Here is a 21,654-nt window from a genome sequence, read left to right as displayed (position 1 = left end):
TCTATAGTCAAGCTGCTTGAGACTGAGAACGTGCAACTTATCCTTCGTAACACCCAGCTCCAGGTCCCCTTCCAACTCGGCTATTTAATTTTCAAGGCGAACCACCTCCTCAATCTTGCTTTTCTTGGTGTGGGAAATTAGGGAAAGGGCTTGCCCACGGATCACTGTTTTGAAGGCCTCCCACAACGAGGTAGCAGATGATACTGACCCCACATTTTCATTGAAATAGTGTTCGAGAGACTTGACGAGTTCCGCCCGGATTTTGAGATTGCGCAGGTACCAAGGGTTAATCGGCGCCACCCTCCCCTCAACCCCGGGGGTGACCCCCATGTGCAACAGTAGTGGGGAGTGGTCAGAGATACCCCGGGCCAGATGACCTACTTCCCTAACCATCATAGCTTTGGCCGCCGGCATAAGGACATAGTCAAGTCTCGATAGACCTCCATGAGCCCCTGAGTGGAAAGTGTATTGCGCCTGTCCCGGGTGCATTAATCTCCAGCAGTCTATCAGTCCGAGGGTATCTATAAACCCACTCAGCCAGGTCTGTGCCCCAGGGAGATCCCTGGGAGGGTGACGATCCGCCCTACCGGATACGACAGAACTAAAATCGCCCAACATCACCAGAACACCCCCCGGGAGTCCCAGGACCAGTCGCCCTAAATCAGCAAATGTTACAGTCTGCAATCCTGGTGGGACATACACAGAAACCAGCGAGACAGTTCTGCCCTCCCATCGTCCTACGAGTGCAGCGTACCGCCCTCTGTCATCATTAATTATATCGTCCACCTCCAGCGGGAGAGAGGCTCTAACCAAGATGCCCACCCCCCTCGAGCCAGAAGTGAAACCGGAGTGAACAGCGAGACGATATCCCCGCCTATTCATAGCATGGCAAGAATTCCCAATTAGATGTGTTTCCTGCAGAAAGACAATGTCTGGCGAAAGACGTTTTAAAAACTGTAGCACTACCCCACGTTTAATCCTGTCCCCCAATCCATTCACATTCCATGAGAGTACTCTCAATCCCCTACCCCCCATCCCAACCTCGTGCACAACCCCCACCCCCCAGAGAACACTACCCCGACCACCAGTCGTATAGCGTTATATTGCCTTGTAAAACAGTCAAACATTCCCCAACCCCCCCCTCCCCACCAACATTCCCGTTACAACTCCCCCCTCCCTGCACCCCTGCGTGAGCCCATGTAGCCCCCCCAACTTGCAGTGTGCCTGTCGCCCTAGCATTAACTAATATACAAAAAGAAACCCCAAAGGAGGAAAGAGCCTCACTAAGCACCCCACAACCCCCGGGCATTTAAGAATAAGGCACTGAATAGAAACATCAAACCAAGGTATTGAAGTGTCATCGCAATGTTCAGTCACCAGGAACCAAGTGGCTACTCGTGCCCCGTCAGGCCCTCTTCATTCTCCTTAGTCCGTCCCTCTCGACTTCGTCGCTGGGGCAAAGTATCAAGCCAATCTCCAACCACCTCTGGCCGATCGAAGAAATGTGACCGATCCTCAAACTCAACACGCAACCTGGCCGGAAAGAGCATCGCATATTTCAGCTCCATGTCCCTCAGTCACCGTTTGACACCCATGAACCCCTGTCTCTGCTTTTGGACCGACTGTGTGAAGTCCGGGTAGAAGCTTATATTAGTGTTCTCAAACTTCGTCAGCCCACTCACCCGCGAGGCCTGCAGGATAGCGTCCCTGTCCCTAAAATTGAAAATTCTGGCAATAATAGGCCGTGGGGGAGCGCCCGTTTTCGGCTTACCACCTGGCACTCTATGGGCCCGCTCGACCGCAAAAAATTTACTCAACCCTTTGGGTGCAAGATGGTTGATCACGAGGTCTTCCACGAAGAGGTCGGCCGCAGGATCCTCCGATTTCTCTGGCACCCCTATTATGCGCACATTATTCCGCCGAGCCCTACTTTCAAAGTCCTCCAGCCGACGGGCAAATAAGTCATTGGATGTTCGCTGATTCCGGACCTCGGTTTGCAGGTCGGACACGTCTGTTGTCAGGCTCGACGTTTTCAGATCCAAGGATTTGACCTTTTCATTCGTTTTTGAAAGGTCCGCTCTGACTAGATTAACGTCGATCAAAACCGTGTCCAATTTATGGGCCAAGGTGTCGAATTGCTGACCAACCGCAGCTTTCATCTCGTCGATGGCACCCATGACATCCTGCAATGTTAATTCTGTGGACGATCTCGGGCCATCCTTGGATCTCTCCGGTGACTTATGAAGTCCACTAGGGGATCCTATTGATTGAGCATAGCGGTCCATGTTATTAGCTTGGGTATAACCTCCCCGCCTAGTCGTCTTGGACTTTTGTTTATCTCCGTCCGATCTAGCCGCCATTGTCTGAGGGCCACCGAGGTTGTCGTCCACCAACACGATTAGTAATCCCCGGATAGCCGATCTAATGAGCCTCGGCGATCACGAAGTGTAGGCCAGACTAGTGTCCAAGATCCAGTCAGGATTCTCAATCTTCCCACTATCGACGTGTGGCTGACAAGCCAGGGTCCCCCAGCCAGTTTCAGCGAGGAGACCCGAAACTGAAAGTGAAAATGCGGGATGCACACCAGCCCGGGTCCTGCCTGCCGTTGTTGTTCACTTTCTGCCTGGGCACCACGCCAACTCGAGTCCGGGGCAAGGCCAGGGGCAGGCCGCCAATTTGAAGCCAATGCTATCCCGGTTCCTGAAGTCCGATTTAAATTTGGACAACGGGTATCACCTCCGCTTATGTTCGCATGTAAAAGCCCGTCGATAGAATCAGGATTTATTCAGGATAGACGTGAGAGGTTGCGGAGGCCCTCGGGAGCCCTGTGCCTACGCGGCCATCTTGGTTACGCGCTAGGCTCCTCAATTTGTAATTTTTTAATATTGATTTTGTATTGTTTATCTGCTGGCATTTGAGCACAGGAGCGCTATAAATTTCTTGGGGGCGTCCCACTGCGCGGGACACTCACAAACCAAACTACTGACGATTCCTGCTACCACACTTTGCACCTTGTTTCCAGCTCCCTAGACGCACCAAGCACTTTATCGCTGACCCCTGACCCTGGGTGGAGAGGGGAGGGGTCACGTCGGCATTTGAGCACAGGAGCGCTAAAACCGGACGAGGCCGGGCCGGGCCAGTCCCTTGATCAATCGCTCCCAGAACTCGGCGTACACAACGGTGAGTCTCCCTTGTTTGGTTGCAGACTGGAAACTTACACTTTGTAGTGATTTATCACCTGAAAGCCCCATGGGTTTACAGTAAGGAGGATATTAGGACATACGTCCCAACACACTTGGAACTGTAGAGATAGCCAAGTGTGATTGCCATAGTGTGACACAGAGGAACCAAGTAGGAACAGAATATTCTATGTGAACCTGATTGGAATTGAGCCTATTTTCTGTTTAGTGCTGGTACGAGGAGGCTTTATTCAACAATACCCAGGGCCCCTGGGTTCCATAGCCTCCAGGCTCCACCAGGACAATTGACTCAAGTTTAGTGATCGTAAATACATTTAATTACTGTAATCTATCTGCTTCAGATCTGGGTTGGAGCGATGGGCAAGAGAAAAGCTGTGAATTTACTATTGCCAGCAAGGAGACCACAGCAAACACAAATGTAATATTTATCTTGGGCAATGGGGGCCATCGAAAAACAAGTTCGTTCAGTGGAAGAGTCGCTTCCCAAGGGAAAAAGGGTGGAGGGCGGTCACGAGCCCCCAAATTCCTGAGTGTAACGTCTCCCTGGAAACACAACCTGAGGTCATACATGGCCAATTTCACTTGAATGGATGTGTACAAAATGTGTCAGAACATTTGTATGTGACTGACCAGGAACGCAAATCTCAACCCCCCCTGTGAAGCGCCCTAGAAACCCTGAGGTAGCATTACAAACTCCTGAGAAAAATTTCCCAGTAACTAGGACAGACCCTTTAACAAAAACATTTTTTTAAACGATTAAACGTAGTACGTCTGAGGCTGGGAGGAAGGGCCAGCCCCCCCTAACCCCCTAACAAATAATCAGACCGCTGATTTCAATAAGATATCACTTAAAATAGAAGGCCTACTTAAAACAGTAGGTGACGCCTTAACTAAACTATTGTCTAGGGTGGCAGTAATTGAAGATATTTTAAACAAGCACCTAGTAGTGCAACATGACCCTCCTAAGACTAATACACCCAATACAGTAAGGTGCCCAGGTAGCAAGTTAATGCCCCAGACTGTCGAACAAAAATGAGGGGGGGCTCACTGCAATGAGCCTCCCATGAAGCCAGGGCTATGGTTTACATCCAATTCCAATTATGGAATTACAGCTATGGGCCCTACCCCTCCTAATAGAAATTTAAATGCAGCGAAACAAAATACAAAATATAACTCAAGGGAACCTGCTAGCATAGGCTCAAGGACGAACCACCTGGACAGTCCTTTACTTCCAAGCAATTCAGACGTAGAAAGTTCCAAGTTGGATCTGCCACCTGCAGCTACCCCTTACACAATAGTCTTGGCCAACATACCAGGCCTACCGTCTCGGGCAAAAGAATCATGGGATTCACAGAGAAATAAAGCTTTATTCTGGTTGGGCATTAAAACTGGGTTAACTGAGGCCCTATTCGCTGAATTTAAAATGTCTAGAGGGGTCGGCAGGGTTGGGAGAGATTATAAAATGCTTCAAGGTGACTGCATCGTGTTGACATTTAAATCACCACAATTTATACTAGAGATTCTCACCAGAGCTGACAATGAAGCCATCTTGACCTCCAATATCAACATAGTGCCCCTGGGATGCTTCTATCAACCGCCCAACTTAAACCAAGTGAGACTCCACAGGAGGGGCCCTTATGGTATTCCATCACATGTTTATAGCATCCCCACACATAATCATTTTGATATTTTGCACTCCCTAGAGGACGTAGACTGACTTATTGTATCAAACACATGTGCCGCTAAAACAAGGGGCGCCATCTTACATCAAACTTCTGCAAACCTGAACTCTACTGTCAGTATGGTACCACTCCCGGAAAATGGCACTAATTTAGCTCACAATGTAAATCCTCCAGTTCGCAGTCATGGCATATTGATGCTGATAGAACAACATCCTAACACAGAAATCGTCCATAAAAACAAAGAACAGAGTGATAGAGAAAATGTTAGGACGGCAACCTGCGACATACTATCCTGGAATGTGGCATGTTTGCATTCTAAACTCATCAATCTCTTATGGCTAGCTTTTGTAGAGGAATTTTCTATACTATGCTTGCAAGAAACCTGGGTGGAGGACATCCTGCATGTTAACGGTTATAAAACGTTTCACTCTCCGGCTGTACCATCAGCTCACAGGAGGAATAAGGGTGGTTTATGCACCAATGTGTCCCATAGAGGTAATGCTAAAAAGATAGAACTTGTGAAATCGGATATTTTTTACCAGGTTTTGATGTTTTATATCGATAACATGCACTGTATTGCCTTGCTGAATTTCTATAACAATATTAAGTAAGATCAGGTCGAGGGGGTCCTGAGAAAATTATAGAACGATCTGAATAATATGCAGAATGAAACGGATAAAGACATGTGTCATGTCTGGGGGGGACTTTAATTCCGTTTTGTGCCTGCATTCTAAGGGAAGTACATGTGGTCTTATGTCTGGTGACAGAACTGATGCTGTCCATTTCCTTCACACAACACTTGGGGAGCATCTAAACACAATCATGTTCCCACTCGATCTCGGATTCGCAAATTACTATGTTCCCCTATAGTTCCCTTTAGCCGCACTTTTAATGGCCGAGGGATGTGTTCAATTATTGACTACATCCTGATCTCAAATAGACACTCCAGTATGTTGCACAACTTTGTGACCCATCTCGTCGCAATGAGCGATCATTTCCCCGTAAGTATCATCCTTGACTTCCCTTGCAATGTATCAAATATAAAAGGTACATCTGAACACTTTGCCCAAAATATTGTCCTGAATAAAATCAATGGTTACTCATTGCGCTGGCCCAAAGTGGAACCAACTGAATTTACAAAGACACTCCTAATCAATTGTAAAACAGACTTCGCAGTTTGTCTTGACGAGACTGCTCCACATGTTGAAATCTTGAAATCCTTCTTGTCGATATCTTCTGAGGCCAAGAGGAACATATTTGCAGAAAATAAAAAGCCCTACATCAATAAGCAGTGATGGTTCAATTCAAAATGTACCAAAGTCCATTCAGACTTGAAACATTTTCTACATAAACCCTTTAGAAACCAGACTGAAATTAAGATGGCCAGAAAGGCATATAGATGTGCCCTCAATGAATGAAAGGATGCCTTGAGAGACGAATCCTGGTGGGCTTTGTATGAAGCCTCTATACTTAGGGGCACATGCATCAAGCTAATTACCGGTCGCAAACGGGCTGATTCGCAGAATCGGCACCTTTGCGACCCGTAATTAGCCTTTTGGGATGCATCAAGCCCAAAGTCATTCACAAAATAGGTAATCGCAAAATTTGCAATTACCAATTTTTGCGAATGCAGTTAGAGAATCACAATTTGGGATTCCCTAAATGCAATGCAAGAAGCATTCCCAGAATGTGACTTTGCATTAAGGAATCGCAAATTACCATCAACTACAAGTTAATGGTAATTTGCAATTTTTGGGGAAAAATGCACAAAATTGCATTTTTCTAAGTGCCATGTGGCGCACATGTGCACACATGCCAATTTTGGGGGTGCATCAGGGTGGCCTTTTGGCCCCCTGGCACCATTGAAATTGCATTTGCAATTCACGATTACCTATTTAGTAATCGTAAATTGCGAATGGTTTCCCATTCATTTCTATGGGCCTCTAGACCCACAGGAATGAACGGGAAAGTATTCCCTAATAGCAAATCGCAATTTACGATTCGCTATTAGGAAATGTGTAGGAATCGTTATTTTGTTCGTGAAACCTACATGCATAGGCAATTGTGATTCCTTAATAGCGATTCCTTAATAATCGCTATTAAGGAATCGCAATTGCTTAGTTTGATGCATGTGGCAGTTAGAGACAACACATGCTTCTGGAAGGCAGTAAATGCGCCTTTCCTAGCCCCTAGAGATTTACCATCAATAGAGCTAACTATTGGCGAGGACCAATGGATTGACCATTTTTCGAATATGTATAACAACATCGCCCAGGAGTCATCACTGGCAACCGCCAGACAATTCCCGGAGTTAGAATTATCTAATTTTTATCCAATAGATGTCCACTTTACACTGGACAAAGTCATCCATTCAATAAAGGCGGTAAAGCCCCAGGTCCAGACGGAATGCCTGTGGACCTATATAAATCAAATTTATCACTCTGGGGCCCACTATTAACATTAGTATTGAAAGCTTGTTGCCATTATGACTTAATTCCATCTTGGTCAGAATCGATATTGGTGCCAATCTTCAAGAAGGGAGACCATAACAACTCCACATGTTACCAACCAATATCTTTATTAGATTCCTTCTTGAAAGTTGTTGGTCGTATCCTATTGAATAGATTGCAGTCATAGGCTGAGGAAACTGGGGTGATCACTCAACTGCTATCTGGTTTCTGACAGGGCCTTGGCACGATCGAACAGGGACTAAACTTGAAAATCATCCTGGGCAAATACACGTTGGCTAAGTGTGGGAAACTTTATTTGGCTTTCGTAGACCTTGGTTTTGAGTTCGACTTTGTCAGTCATGACTGACTCTGGAGTATTTTAGAGGACTTGGGTGTGGAAACTCAACGTATTAACTTTATGAGGCAGCTATATCGAAACGCCCATGCCAGGGTCTGGTACGGAAGTGTGGGAGAATGTACTGCCAAGTTTGTGGTAAGGAAGGGGGTGAGACAAGGATGTGTGCTTGTCCCCTTCCTTTTTACCTTGTATATTAGCGGCTTAGGTCAAGTTTTATCTAGCCAATGTCAGGATTTGCCATACATCGACAAGCGTCCAATCCCAGCCTTGTTGTACGTGGACCGTGCCATTTTAATGTCACGCACACAACTTGGCCTCCAAAGAGTTGTCTCCAGTTTCTCAACCTTCATGTCTAATTATGGCCCTCAAGTAAACACCACCAAAACATTGATTATGAAATGTGGAACTAACAGCGCAAAATACCGAGACATTTATTTCAATAATAACAAGGTTGAGTTTACCAATAGATTTTCCTATCTGGGCATCCTCTTCGATCAAAAGGGGTCTTGGTTACATGCTGTTTTAGCAAGAACATTTTTATTTTCAAAAGCCACAGCATCACTAGCGAACTTCACCAGAAAACTGGGTAGAAGGTTGGTTGTGGAACTAATGCAGATCTATAAAGCTAAGTGTGTCACAACTGCTATGTATGGTGCTGGTATATGAGGCTATGCTGATTCTCAGCCCCTGCAATTAATTGAGAATGCTTTCATGATGTACTTATTAGCAGTTCCGAACAGTACTGACATCTATATCTGCCTCGCAGAGCTTGGAATGCTATACTTATCAGACATAATTAAGATACAACCGATCTTATTATGGCATAAGATATGGTCAATAACTTTTAACAGTTTTAACCGGGGCATTTTAAACGATTGTCTAAAGTTACAAAGGGTGCTCCACATTCCTTGGTTAAATTATGTCAAAAACTTTATGTTAGACCTTGGGCATCCTAAATACTTTGATGACCCAGGAAGCATTAGTACAATTTCAAGAACAACCCTAAAGATTGATTGTTTAAAGGTTCTGGAGACAATTAGATTATCCTCTGAAATAGTAAAGCCCACAGTTAGGGAAAACCAAATGTTACTACTTCATTTTAGTGTTCAACCATATCTTGTAACTGTAACAGGGATGTATGATAGGATGTTGCTGACCCATTTTCGCCTAGGGAACTTTCTTAGACTAACAACCTTCCCAGTTATGAATGACTGGTCGAGAATCTTATGCCCGTACCCATGTGATGATTTATCCATGCTATCCACAATGCATATTCTTTTATTTTGTAAATTTTACACCATGCCAAAGAAAAAATGGATTGTACCAATATTAAGGGTATTAGCCCTGAGACAATGCCGCCCAACCTTTCATGCATTACCACTTCTAGAACATGAAGTGTTTATTAGTCCTCTAGCTATGTACCTAAAGTGAGTGATCAGATGCAGGAAAACAATGTTGATCCTGAACCTGGCATTTTAAAGTTTGGCAAACATAATATTTTAAAGAATTTTAATACTAAGCTAATATGTCTGTTTTTAAATTATGTGCTTTGATGATTTATGCTTTTAAATCGAAGAAAGCTTGTTTTGAATTGAATTGAATTGAGTGCATCACATGTGGCAGCTGAAATGTAAAGTTGTAAATTCACTTATTATTGTAAGTCCAATGATGTTGTCCCAAATTCCAATACCCCCAGTGACCTTTGCTGCAAGGTTGGCTGTTACATCTGGTCAGGGACCACATACTAGGCAGGTGCGGGGCCATGGTAAGTAAACCCAAGAATGATGTACCTGAATGCTCATGCTAATGAATTGTGCCTTTAATCTCCGCTGTACGTTGAATCTGTTCTACATCACTGTTGTCCTGCATTGCAACATGCCTACGTATGGCATTTAACCACATACCAGATCACACCATGGTGGCTAGTGAAGGGATGACACAAAATATATGCCAAGTGAGTGCAAAATTGACATAAAATAGTATATGCTGTCATATATTTGCAGTTTTCGCAAGATGTACGTCCGAAGCAGGGGTTTGCAGGAGAGAGACCAAGGCGAGGAGGAGGAGGGCAGCCCAGAGATGCCGCAGTAGAGGTAAGTGTGTTTTTTTCTTCTTTAATTCATTTTCAAATTGTTTTTATTGGGAGGGGGAGGCGGGAAGCCTATTTTTAGCAGGGGGGCTGGCAAACTCCGCTCCGCTACGGAGTCATAGTTTTGCCTAAACTCCGCGTTTTCAGCGGAATGCGGAATAGGCAAAACTCTGCACACTCCGCAGACGGGGCAGAATTTTTGGCGCGCCCTTAGTCATCTCGTGATTTAAGTCGAATATGGACATCTTACTTGAATTTTAGTGGCCTACACATCTGTACTGGCCAACCCCCAACTGTGGCATTCATGTGATTTGTGTGTCCTGTCACTGCTACATGGGCAGGTTCCAAACCCAGTCTACAAAAGGAGATCAGAGAGAGTCCAGATGATTTTGGAATGGGCTTGTGATATGGAGTCTCTGCACTTTTACTTCCAGACAAATGTCATCTGCTGTGTAGCATTGTATGAGATAACACAAATGCCGATTGGGGGTCACACATCTATATAGGGTCTGGGCTCTTATGTTTGGTAAATTGTGAGTCTAACCTTTTGATATTCCCTCACAAAAGCTGACAATCAAGTGTCACATATTGGCTTCGAAGACTGATCAGCAGTAGTGGCTAGCTAGTGCTGCTACCTGGATTTGACAAATGGCATACAAGCCACTGAGGGTAAAACATGTAACTGTGGAAAGACTTGGCAAAATTGGAAACACTAAAGAGTGAGGCAAGGATCTCAAACTCTGTCTTGACTCCATGACACATAAAGATCTGTCTTATTCAGAACCCAAACTCACTGAATGCAATGCAAGTCACAGCATCCAATACCCATTGGCTTTTCATACACACAATGGACAGTGTCTTTACCATTCCTCATCCAATGCACACATCAGTTATGATGCCCTTGGTTCACCGTTAGTGGTGCTGACAGTGCAGATTTCTGTACAAATGCACGTGTGTGGCTCAATTCCCTAGTTGTAAAACTACCACTCCCAGAATGCACTCTGCCCTGTACAGTCAATGTGCCACAGTGAGCCTTTTGCTTCATGAAAACTGCTGCATAGACACAGAATAGGTAAATGGAGGCATGGGACACATGATGGTACAGCTCTGTCTTCACTCACATTATACTTCCAGACACATATAGCATATAATGCACTTACCAGGTCTCTGTTGCTCATGCTCCTCCAGCTGAACATGGAGGGTCAGCCAAGTTGCGCACAGGACCCTCTTATACAGTGTCAAGAGGCAGTGACGATGCACATGGTGCTGGAAAGACTGGCACAGTAGCTCCTCAGCCTTGTGCTGGGCCCAGCGTTTTAGGTTCTCCTGGCACTTGCTGTATGCCCTGGCCTTCCTGGTGCATATGCCCACTGTAATGCAGCGCTCACCAATGTTGGCCCATAGTGCGGTCTGCACTGCATTGCTCAGCTGGTTCTCTGGCCCCCCATATAGCTAAGGATATTGTTTAGCACCCCCTCAGCTAGGATGTCTAATTCCCTTTCAGTGAAAGAGGGTGCTTTTGCCTCATAACCGTCAGCCATTTTGGGGGAAATTAGGTTGAAATGAACTGCAGGATGGCAGAAGATCTGATCTGTGAGAGAGGATGACTCAGAATGAACACAAAATGGTTGTCAAAAACTTCCTGTGATGTATTTCCTGTCTACCACTTCCTGTATGTCATTTCCTGTATGTAAGAATGGGTTCCGGTTCATTTTGTGAGCTTCGGGCCCAAATATGTAATCTCCAGTTGAGTAGCACAAGGTCCACATATGAGGCGTATGCTCCACACCCGGAAAGCCCGCAGTTGTGCTGGAAGTTGGAAAACAGACTGGAACCCATTCCTTCATACAGGAAATGACGTACAGGAAATACAGTTGAAGGCAGGAAATACATCACAGAAAGTATTTGACAGCCATTTTGTGTTCAATCTGATTCATCCATCATCACAGATTGAATCCTCTGCCATTCTATTGTTCAGCATTGTGGAAACCTAAAATGACAGCGTAAGAGAAAATCATAGACATGAAACAAGAGGTAGAAAATACCATTTAATGAGATTTTGACTGGGACAAGGGTGGGGGCTGGCACAACATCACACCCCGGTTTAGTTTTCTCCCCCTTTGCATTATGGTACTTGTAGTTAGGGGTGGACGGAATTTGCGAAATTCACTTTCGCAAATTATCGCAAAAATGTAAAAAATCTCCGCAAACACGCAGAAATATCGCAAAGATGCAGAAGTTTTTTTCCCGCCCGTTCGCGGTATTTTCTGCATGGTCGCGGCTCGCCAACTTACTCATGCGGTTGCTCACGGGCGCTCAGCCATTTTGTTTTCACTTGTCTCGTGGTGCATGATCGCGAGAAGAAAGACGGGATCGCACGACGAATGACGTTACTGCGGGCGCGAACTGTCGCGAGGCAGCGCAAATGGCTACCAACAATTCAACATCTCGTGGAGAATGCGACTGGATCGGGAAAACTTGTCGGCGAACGCGGGGATTTAGGTAAGGCGATCGCGCGCACGCGAGAATGTATTATTTTACAGCGCGAGTAAGCAAAAGATTTCCGGTAAAATGCGGATTGTGGAAATTTTGACATTTTCGCACTCTCCGCGGAACGCGAAAATGTCAAATTATGGCAATTTCTGCGAGCGGAACGGAATTTTAGCCCAGGCCTACTTGTAGTCCATATTTAGTGCTCAACACAAGAGTTGTCTGTTGTGTTACAGAAAATTGGGGGGAAGCAGTGCTGTGTATCCCAGACACATAGTGCCAGATTCATCCAGAACATCGTCACTCATGTTGTGGGCCCATCATTTGTGGGGGAGTCAAATCTGTTGGGGGCAAAAACTCTAACAATGCAATAGTCAGGCGCTTTTGTGATTCAGACACCCATTCTCATAAGGTCCAAGAAGGTGTCTCAAAACATGTACATCCTCTAAGTCAATACATTCCTTAGGGACATCCACTACACTGATTGCTGGCATGGGCACATGACCTGATGCAAAATCAATATTTTGACTCCTGTCAACAGCTGTTGTTTACGTGCAGTTAGTGTGGCTTGCAAAGAAGTCTCAGGATGGAATTTTGGGAGAGAGTCATAATAACGCAACTTTAATCATTGACAATAGACTGCAAACCACATTTTGTCCATGACACAACAAGTTGCTCATGTGAAAAACGTGGCAACCAGCTGTTCACGGACTTACATACCCTGACCTCTGTTATGTGCAGTGGCGCGGTTGCCCAGATTCAGAGCTAGCCGAGGTACAAGAGGTATGTGTAAGCCATGCGTTAAAGCTATATTGTGCAAAAAAAACAGGCTACTATGATCTTGCACACGACCTCAGGGGAGTACATCAGCACACCCCCTGTATGGCCAAAACATCTGAATCGCGACTTCAACAGCCCAAAAGTGCGCTCTATGATGGCTCGAGTTCGTATGTGTGCCCTATTCTACCTACGCTGAGGTACAGTGGTTGGATGTCTGTAAGGTGTGAGGAGTTGTGGGGAGAGTGCATACCCAGCATCGCCTGAGGACGGAAGAAAGGCCAATTGCTTAAATTTTCCTATTTAATTTACATATAACATGATCTATACTTTGGTACATGCAGTGTCTGTTTAGACCATGTATGTTGCTTGATTATTCTTACTGTACAATGGTTGTTAATATAAGGTGGCATTCATACATTTCATTTACATATATCCCTCATTTTAAGTGTTGATACTTACCCAGTAGCCACATGTTGCCAAATTCTCCCACAGCCATCCGCCGGGCAAGAGGTGACATGCATAATACAAAGCTGTCGTGGGTATTGCCTGGAAACATTGCATGCACATCAATGAATCTCCCACTGGCATCACAGACACCCTGCACATTGATGGAATGCCATTGGTGTCTGTTGCAGAATGTGTGTGCAATGTGGCAGGGTGGCTGAAGGGCCACATGGGTACAATCAATTGCACCCATTACACGTGGGAAGCAAGCAATGAGATAGAAATCTCTAGCTGCCCTTTGTCTCATGTACAGTATATGGGGCATTCATATGTGGAGGTGGGGTCTTGAGTTGATGCAGCTCAGTACCTGATGCAAGCACCGCGACTGGCTTGCCTGAATGATGCCCACAAGGTCACTGGAGACTCTTTGGAACTACCCCGTTGCAAAGAAATGGAGAGCAGAAAGTGTCTTGAGATATGCTGGAATCGCATGGGAGCAGGTCACAGAGTCAAGTTCCTGCTCCCACTCACATACCATCTCCAAGATGACTTCTGGAGGGAAACAGTATCTGGCCCTGACATCTTGGCTGGAAATCCCAAATAGGTTTATCCTTTGTCTGAATATCCTCTCTACTCTCCTCCTCCTCCTTCTCCTCCTCAACTCTTCTTGCCACATGGCAAGGGGCAGGGCAACAAAACACGTTTAGCGACATGTTGGAAGATTTGGGTTTGTTTGCTCTGCTTTTATATGTGCTGCAGGGCTGGGATTGGCTGTTGGGCTGCAGTGTTTCAGCTGGAACATGGTGGGGGGTTGTCGGCACTTGGACTGGTGTTTAGCACTGATGAAAATGATCATCCGACCGGAATGCGGGTATTCCAGCCCGAAGGGCAGAGATTCCAGACCGGGTGAGGAAATTCCATCCCAAGTGCGGGATTTCCAGCCCAGGTGCGGAAATTCTGCCCCGGATGGAGACGTAAAGATAGGAGTCGTAAGTGATTTCTGTGAATACCAAAAACTCAAAAGTGCCTTTCTGTGAATACCAAAAGTCGTAAATTTAGAATTTTGTCTCAGATTAGTTTTGTGAATCAGGCTCACTATTATTTCTTTACTTTAAATAAATACATAGCATATTAAATAAAATAAGTTATCCCGAATATGAGCATAAAAAACATTAATGGGCGTTTTCCAAAATAAGAACATAACTAAAAAAACAAATAAACTGAAGCTAAAAAAACAATAATATTAAACCATACTGAACTGTAACCAATAAAATATCTTAATCAATTAAACAAACAAAAAATAGCTAAAAAAATGCCAAACATATGAAGAGGAGGAAACTCTGCCCGATTTTCCCTGCAAAAGAGAAGCCTGCAGCATATAAAACCACACATCCACTTCTCCAAGTAAGTACTAATTATATTTAAAATACAAAGGTAAATAATTTCAACTTTAAAAAACAATTATGAATAAGAAATTACTAATACAGTTTTTAACGTTTATCCTTTTCTACAGATTATTCAACCTTCAAATAAACTCCATTGACAAGTACACATCAAAGACCAAGAGGAAAGGTAAGTATATCATAAATACTGCTTTAAATGTTCTAAAGCAGCAACAGCTGAAAGTCCAAACAATCTAAATGTTGTTAAACATTGAAAATATAATAAAGGCATTAAACAAAACTACTTTTTCACTTACAACAGAAAAAAACATCTGTTTCAAGAAGAAGCTTGCCACAGAAAAAGTCTCCAAGACCACAAAACAACATACAAGTAAGTTCTGAAATAATTGAGAATGTATAGTTAACTGTATATTAATAAACAACCTTTATTAAAGAACTATTTCTCTACATTCATATTATTTCAGTAAATAAAGATATAATGAAGGAAGGTGCTATTAGAAATGGGGGTCTCTAATTGGCAATGGTTTGCACCTTTTTCCAAATAGGAACCCTTGCTTCTAGTCAGGGTAAGGGGGATACACGCCTTAAGATAAAGCCTGCTCAGCCTCTTGGTAGCTTGGCACGAGCATACAGGCTCCTCTCAGAGGCAGTGTGTAAAGCATTTGTGAACACATACAGTAACACAGTGAAAACACTATAAATGGACACCACATCAGTTTAGAAAAATAAGTAATCTTTATCTAAACCAAAACAAGACCAAATGGCAAAAATCCACAATAATATATTAAAAATAAGACATTCAAATGGTAGAAATAGTTCAGTTCATTGCAAGTTGTAAATGCAACACTTTTCCCACAAAGTAACTGAGATGCATCACGCAAAACAAACAAAAAGGTCGCAGGGAAGGTGATGCATCAGTTCCTTGCTTCAGGGTAGACGATGCGTCTGTTCCTTACTGCAGCGCAGGGGAGGCAATGCGTCTGTTCCTTACCGCAAAGGAGGGGATGCATCTGTTTCTTACTGTGTTTCGGTTTCGATGCGACAAGAATGCACCTCAATGCGTGGCGACGATCTGGTGCGATGCGACAAAATGGTGGCACGATGCGACGGTCCGGTACGATGCATGCTCTTTTGCAGCTGCACTACAACAAACAAATGATGGATGGAATGCTGACAATGCAGACATTTTCCCCCAGTCAAGAGATCTGGGTTAAATCCATCGTTCTTTTGCCCACTACGCCACCCCAGTTCAGACATGGCCATATGCAAATCAGTCTTGACCCTGTGCCTCATGGGAACAGTCCAGCCCGAACTGCCAAGCCATGTCTTCCCTGGACCGGAATCAAGCATCCCAGGACCGGTTTCTGGCTATCAGCCGTCATCAGCCAGGATAGCTTGACTCCAGTGGCGTAGTGAGCACGGGTCCCACGTCTGGGAATACCCATCCCACTTAGGGCGAAAAGCGTTACAACAAACAAATGATGGACGGAATGCTGACAATGCAGACATTCTCCCCCAGTCAAGAGATCTGGGTAAAATCCATCGTTCTTTTGCCCACTACGCCACCCCAGTTCAGACATGGCCATATGCAAATCAGTCTTGACCCTGTGCCTCATGGGAACAGTCCAGCCCGAACTGCCAAGCCATGTCTTCCCTGGACCGGAAACAAGCATCCTAGGACCGGTTTCTGGCTATCAGCCGTCATCAGCCAGGATAGCTTGACTCCAGTGGCGTAGTGAGCACGGGTCCCACGTCTGGGAATACCCATCCCACTTAGGGCGAAAAGCGTTACAACAAACAAATGATGGACGGAATGCTGACAATGCAGACATTCTCCCCCAGTCAAGAGATCTGGGTTAAATCCATAGTTCTTTTGCCCACTACGCCACCCCAGTTCAGACATGGCCATATGCAAATCAGTCTTGACCCTGTGCCTCATGGGAACAGTCCAGCCCGAACTGCCAAGCCATGTCTTCCCTGGACCGGAATCAAGCATCCTACTCCAAATACAACCCAGGTCTATTCAGCTCAGCCCTGACTCACCAGACTTCTGTAGACACAGCCCTCTCCAGCCCCCTGTCATCCAAAAGCCAGACATGCAATACACAAACCTTGCAGAGGCACACTAGATGGTTAGGCAAGAAAATACCTACTTTTTAAAAGTGGTATTTTCAAACACAGAATGTAAAAATCACCCTCACTAAAAGATGCATTTTAACATTCGGAGTTGAGGCATACTAAACGTTATTTTCCCATCTTGTTCCTGGGGTCAATTAGGTATATAAGATGTTATAAACTAACTCCCCATTCTGGCCTATGGGAACAGATAGCCTTGCAATAGTGAAGAACAAAATTGGCAGTATTTCACTATCAGGACTAACATGTAGAAAAGGGAAGGTTTAGGGACTGGCAAGTGTGTGCACTTATCAAGTTGACATGGTAGTCCCAGACTGCACACAGGCTCTGCACTGGCAGGCCTGAGCCACATTTTACAAGCTGCTCCTGTGGGTGGCACATTCAGTGCTGCAAGCCCATCAGCAGCATTTGATTTACAGGCCCTGGGCACACATGGCGTATTGTACTAGGGTCTGACAAGTAGATCAAATCAGCCAATCATGGAATCACTGATCCATCACATCAATTTACAAAGGGAGCACTTGCACTTTGTCACTGAACAGCAGTGGCAAATTGCCTAAAGCATCTAGACCAGCAAAAACATAGGAGGCAACAGCAGAAAAAATGGAAGGGAGACCCACACCAATGGTGCCAGGTCTAACAGGTGCAAAATGTATAACATCACAGAAGGGGAAACTGTGTTACATGGGATACACCTACAGTCAAGAAAATGTTTCTGCTGAACATATTAATTGGAAATGTACAAAATATTATTCTAATGCATTCTATGGAAGGGCAACTACCAAAGAAACTGTTGTAATTAATGTAAAAGAGCATAACCATCTTCTAAATGTAACAAAAATAGAAGTGAGAGAAGCATCAGAAAATATTAGAGAAACAAGCACTAGTACCCAAGAACCAACAGCACAAATTCTCAAAGATATACTACCCTACATACCAGCACAAATAACAGGCCAGTTACCATCAATATCCACCTTAAAATGCCTGATAACACAAACTAAAAGGGTCACCAGTAACACTCCAGCTGCTCCTAAATCACATACATAAAGGGTCTGCTTACGAGTTTGGAGGTGTAGCCATGGGCTTCCATGCCAGTGCCCCACTACCACACTGCCAAACCCATACTGAGACCGCCTGCCGGATTCCAACTAGAATCCAAGTCGGGCAGTCCTGGTTTGGAGGTCCCACGGCGGTGCTTTGTTAAGGCTCTTATGTGAGCCTTAGCAATGCATCGCCTTGGGTTCAACAAAAAGCGTGTTCCTTCACAGTTTGTACTGTGAAGTCCATGCTGTGCAGAAACTGGTATGCCTGCAGACAGGGGGGGTACAACATGTACCCCCCTGCATGCATCCACTGGTGGTGAGGAATCTCGTAATATGCTTGGCAGTGCTGCAGCGGCAGCACCAGCATATTGCGGGCCTCAGACCACTGCAAGACCACCAAGGATTGTGAATCCCTGGCGGCAGCAGCGGTCCCATAGAAGCCCGACCGCACAACTCAGGATACAGTGGACCAACCCCTGGTGCAGCAGTAGCCGAATGCCACCATGGGTTTGGTGGTCCATCGGACCTCCAATCTCATAATGAGGACCATAGACATCCCACCACAGCTGACAATGACCCATAAAGAGTAACACTTCCTAAAATATGATAATAAAAGCAATGGCAAGAGTATACTTATATTTGCTACCCCTACCAACTTAGTCAAACTAGCCCAATGTCAAACATGGATAATGGATGGCACATTTAAAATGTGTCCCAAACCATTCCATCGACTATACACCATACATGGTGAATTTTAAAAAAAAGAATATACCGTTTGTGTATACATTACTTCTAAACAAACAAGGCAGTATCTACATGGAACAAAAAACACATTAAGCAACAGACAAACAACTACTCTCCCCAAGCTAAGATCAAATCTATACTAAACACATATACCCCACACAGCCATACAGGGATGTTACTGTCAGTTTAATCAACGTATATGACTTCAACTTGTACTAAGGGGTCGATTAGGATGGAGGAAGGATCCGCCACCGCCACCCATGCGTTGGCAGTCCTTCCGTCCTCTGACCACGATTTTCACTCCGGAAAATTAGGATGGCGGGGGAATCTCACCGCGACCATGGCAGTCGCAAAGACCGTCCGCCGTGGAACCACCACAGGCAATCCTTACAGTAGACTGGTGGAGCGATCTTTTTCAGTAAAATGGCGACGATGCCCAGCAGGCACCGTTCGCCAAATGACAATGATGCCTGTAGACAGCCTTCCACCGCCATGGATAGGCTGGTGGGGATTGGGTTTGGGGGCCCGTTGACGGCCCCCCTTGTGTTGGGGGAGGCAAGGGTGCCCTTGGGGGTACACATGGTACCCACTACATTTCACAGCACTACGTGGTAGACACCATGTTGTGCCTGCCACATAGTGGTGTGAAATGCACAACATGGCATTTTAGCATCGCGGCGGGTGCTGCTGTCAGCAGCAACCACCACAATGTTAAAATGCAGGATCCGACCGCCAGGGTGGCGGTGGCATCCTGATCTGGTGTGCGGGACCGCCGCATGCATGGCGGACGGTCACGGTTTACACCAGGATGGCAGACAGACTCCAGTCTGTATGCCATCCTAATGAGCCCCTAAGTGTGGAATATGCCACCAACAGCCAATTTACCTTTGAAGTAAAAAAAATTATTACACTATCCAGTGTCCTTGTGATAGCAATACAAACCATTAGAACATCCTAATAGAAAGTTCCTATTACAAAATAATGAGAACAACATGACTCCCCTAATGTACTACTTTGAGGACACATGGGCAGGCAGACAGCATAGATCAGGACACAGATGCCAGCCCAAATGTCACATATCATGGTGGAATGTCTACAACATCACCTTGGCACAGAAGGCAAAACCAAACAATGCAGTGGAAGGATGGCATAATGCCTTTCAATCCACACTAGGCAGAACTCAACCTATGCTATACAAATTATTAGAAGCCTTACAAAAAGAGCAAAGCTACCAAGAACTTCGAATAGAACAATCTGTTACAGAAATCTGTAAATTTACCAAACAAACAAGAACAATATATGAAATGCTACTATTCAAAGTTAGAATATTTATAAACAACAAATGACTAGACTACTTAGAAATAATAGCCAAATCTATCATCTAAACCACATATGAAATCTACCAAGCATCTGACAAACAACAACATAGTACACCAAAATAATGTAAACATATTTTTTAAACAATTAAATATTATTGTATTGAAAAAATAATCCTACATTTTGCATTACTCACTGAGATAATACTAATATTAATACTAGCATTTAAAAAATATTTAAATTATTTAATACATAAAGCTAGCTACCCAACTAACTACACATAATTTTCAAAATACATCTCATACTGTAGGAAAACTTCTCACACATACTTTCAACAAAACAACATAAGACATAGAGCAGCATAACATTAATTTAAATATATAACATTCCCCACCCACAATGAATTATTAAAATAAACTTTTGATTTTGTTGCTGCAGATTGCTCTTGAAATCTGCATAGTTTAAAAATTAATCCACCAAAAAGTAGTTAAAACAATAGCAAAAAGCCAAATTGAATGCAAAAATGTAGTTTTAAAAAAAAGCAATCACTCGAGGCAATCTACAGTCTGTAGGTTCCATAAAACCCAAATGTATTTTTAATAAAAAAGAACCCCTCCAGGAAACTTGAAAAGCAAGGAAATCTTTTTAAAAAAATTAGTTAATAAAAAACAAATTCAGATTTCCTTAAAAAAAGGGACATCTGACTCCCCATACAAACGTTGAGGAAACTGAAACCTGGTACAAATATATAAAACACCCTCAAGCACAAAACACAACATTCTCAAATATATACATTAACACATAGGGCCTCATTACGGTGGCAGTCGTAAAGTATTCCAACTGACTCTTTGTCAGAATCGGTTCCGACCGACTCAGGTTCGGCGACTCTGACCGACCGATTATGATGTTTCCAAACACCTTTCGGTCGGACTCCCATTAACTTCAATGGAAGCCTGTGTTCCGACTGACAGCACAGGCTCCCATTGAAAAATGGGGTGGTTGCGGAAAACCTTGCACCTTGTGGCAGGCATGATGCCTGCCACACTGTGCATGGTTGTGAAAAGGGGTCCCATGAGTACCTCCACGGACCCCAGCCGGAGGCCTCCGGGTGAAGGGGGGCCTGCTATGGGCCCCCTAAGTCATTTTCTGACAGCCGTTCCATGTCGGATGGACCAAAGCGGAAAGGCTGTCTGAATCTGATATTGTAATGCGTTGGTCGGAAACGTTGTCCATAGAGCTGCATGATTTGGCTCTGACCAACTCGAAGTCTCTGTATGCCAGTCGGAACCGAGTCGGAAAGACCGAACGGGTGCCTTCTATCGTAATCGGTCACTCGTAAACATGGGTTCCGACACGGTTAGGAAAATCCGAATGCCGTTCGGAACCTTTCCGACCGACAGCGTAATGAAGCCCTTAATGTTAATCTACAGAAATTAGTCAGCAATACATACACTACACATAACTTACATTAAAAAACACTTTACTTCCTAAAATGCATAATAAAACTACGCAACACCA

This window comes from Triturus cristatus, chromosome 10 (assembly GCF_964204655.1).
Source record: "Triturus cristatus chromosome 10, aTriCri1.1, whole genome shotgun sequence".
NCBI classification, from domain to species: Eukaryota; Metazoa; Chordata; class Amphibia; order Caudata; family Salamandridae; genus Triturus; species Triturus cristatus.
Note: the sequence above shows the minus strand (reverse complement) of the source record.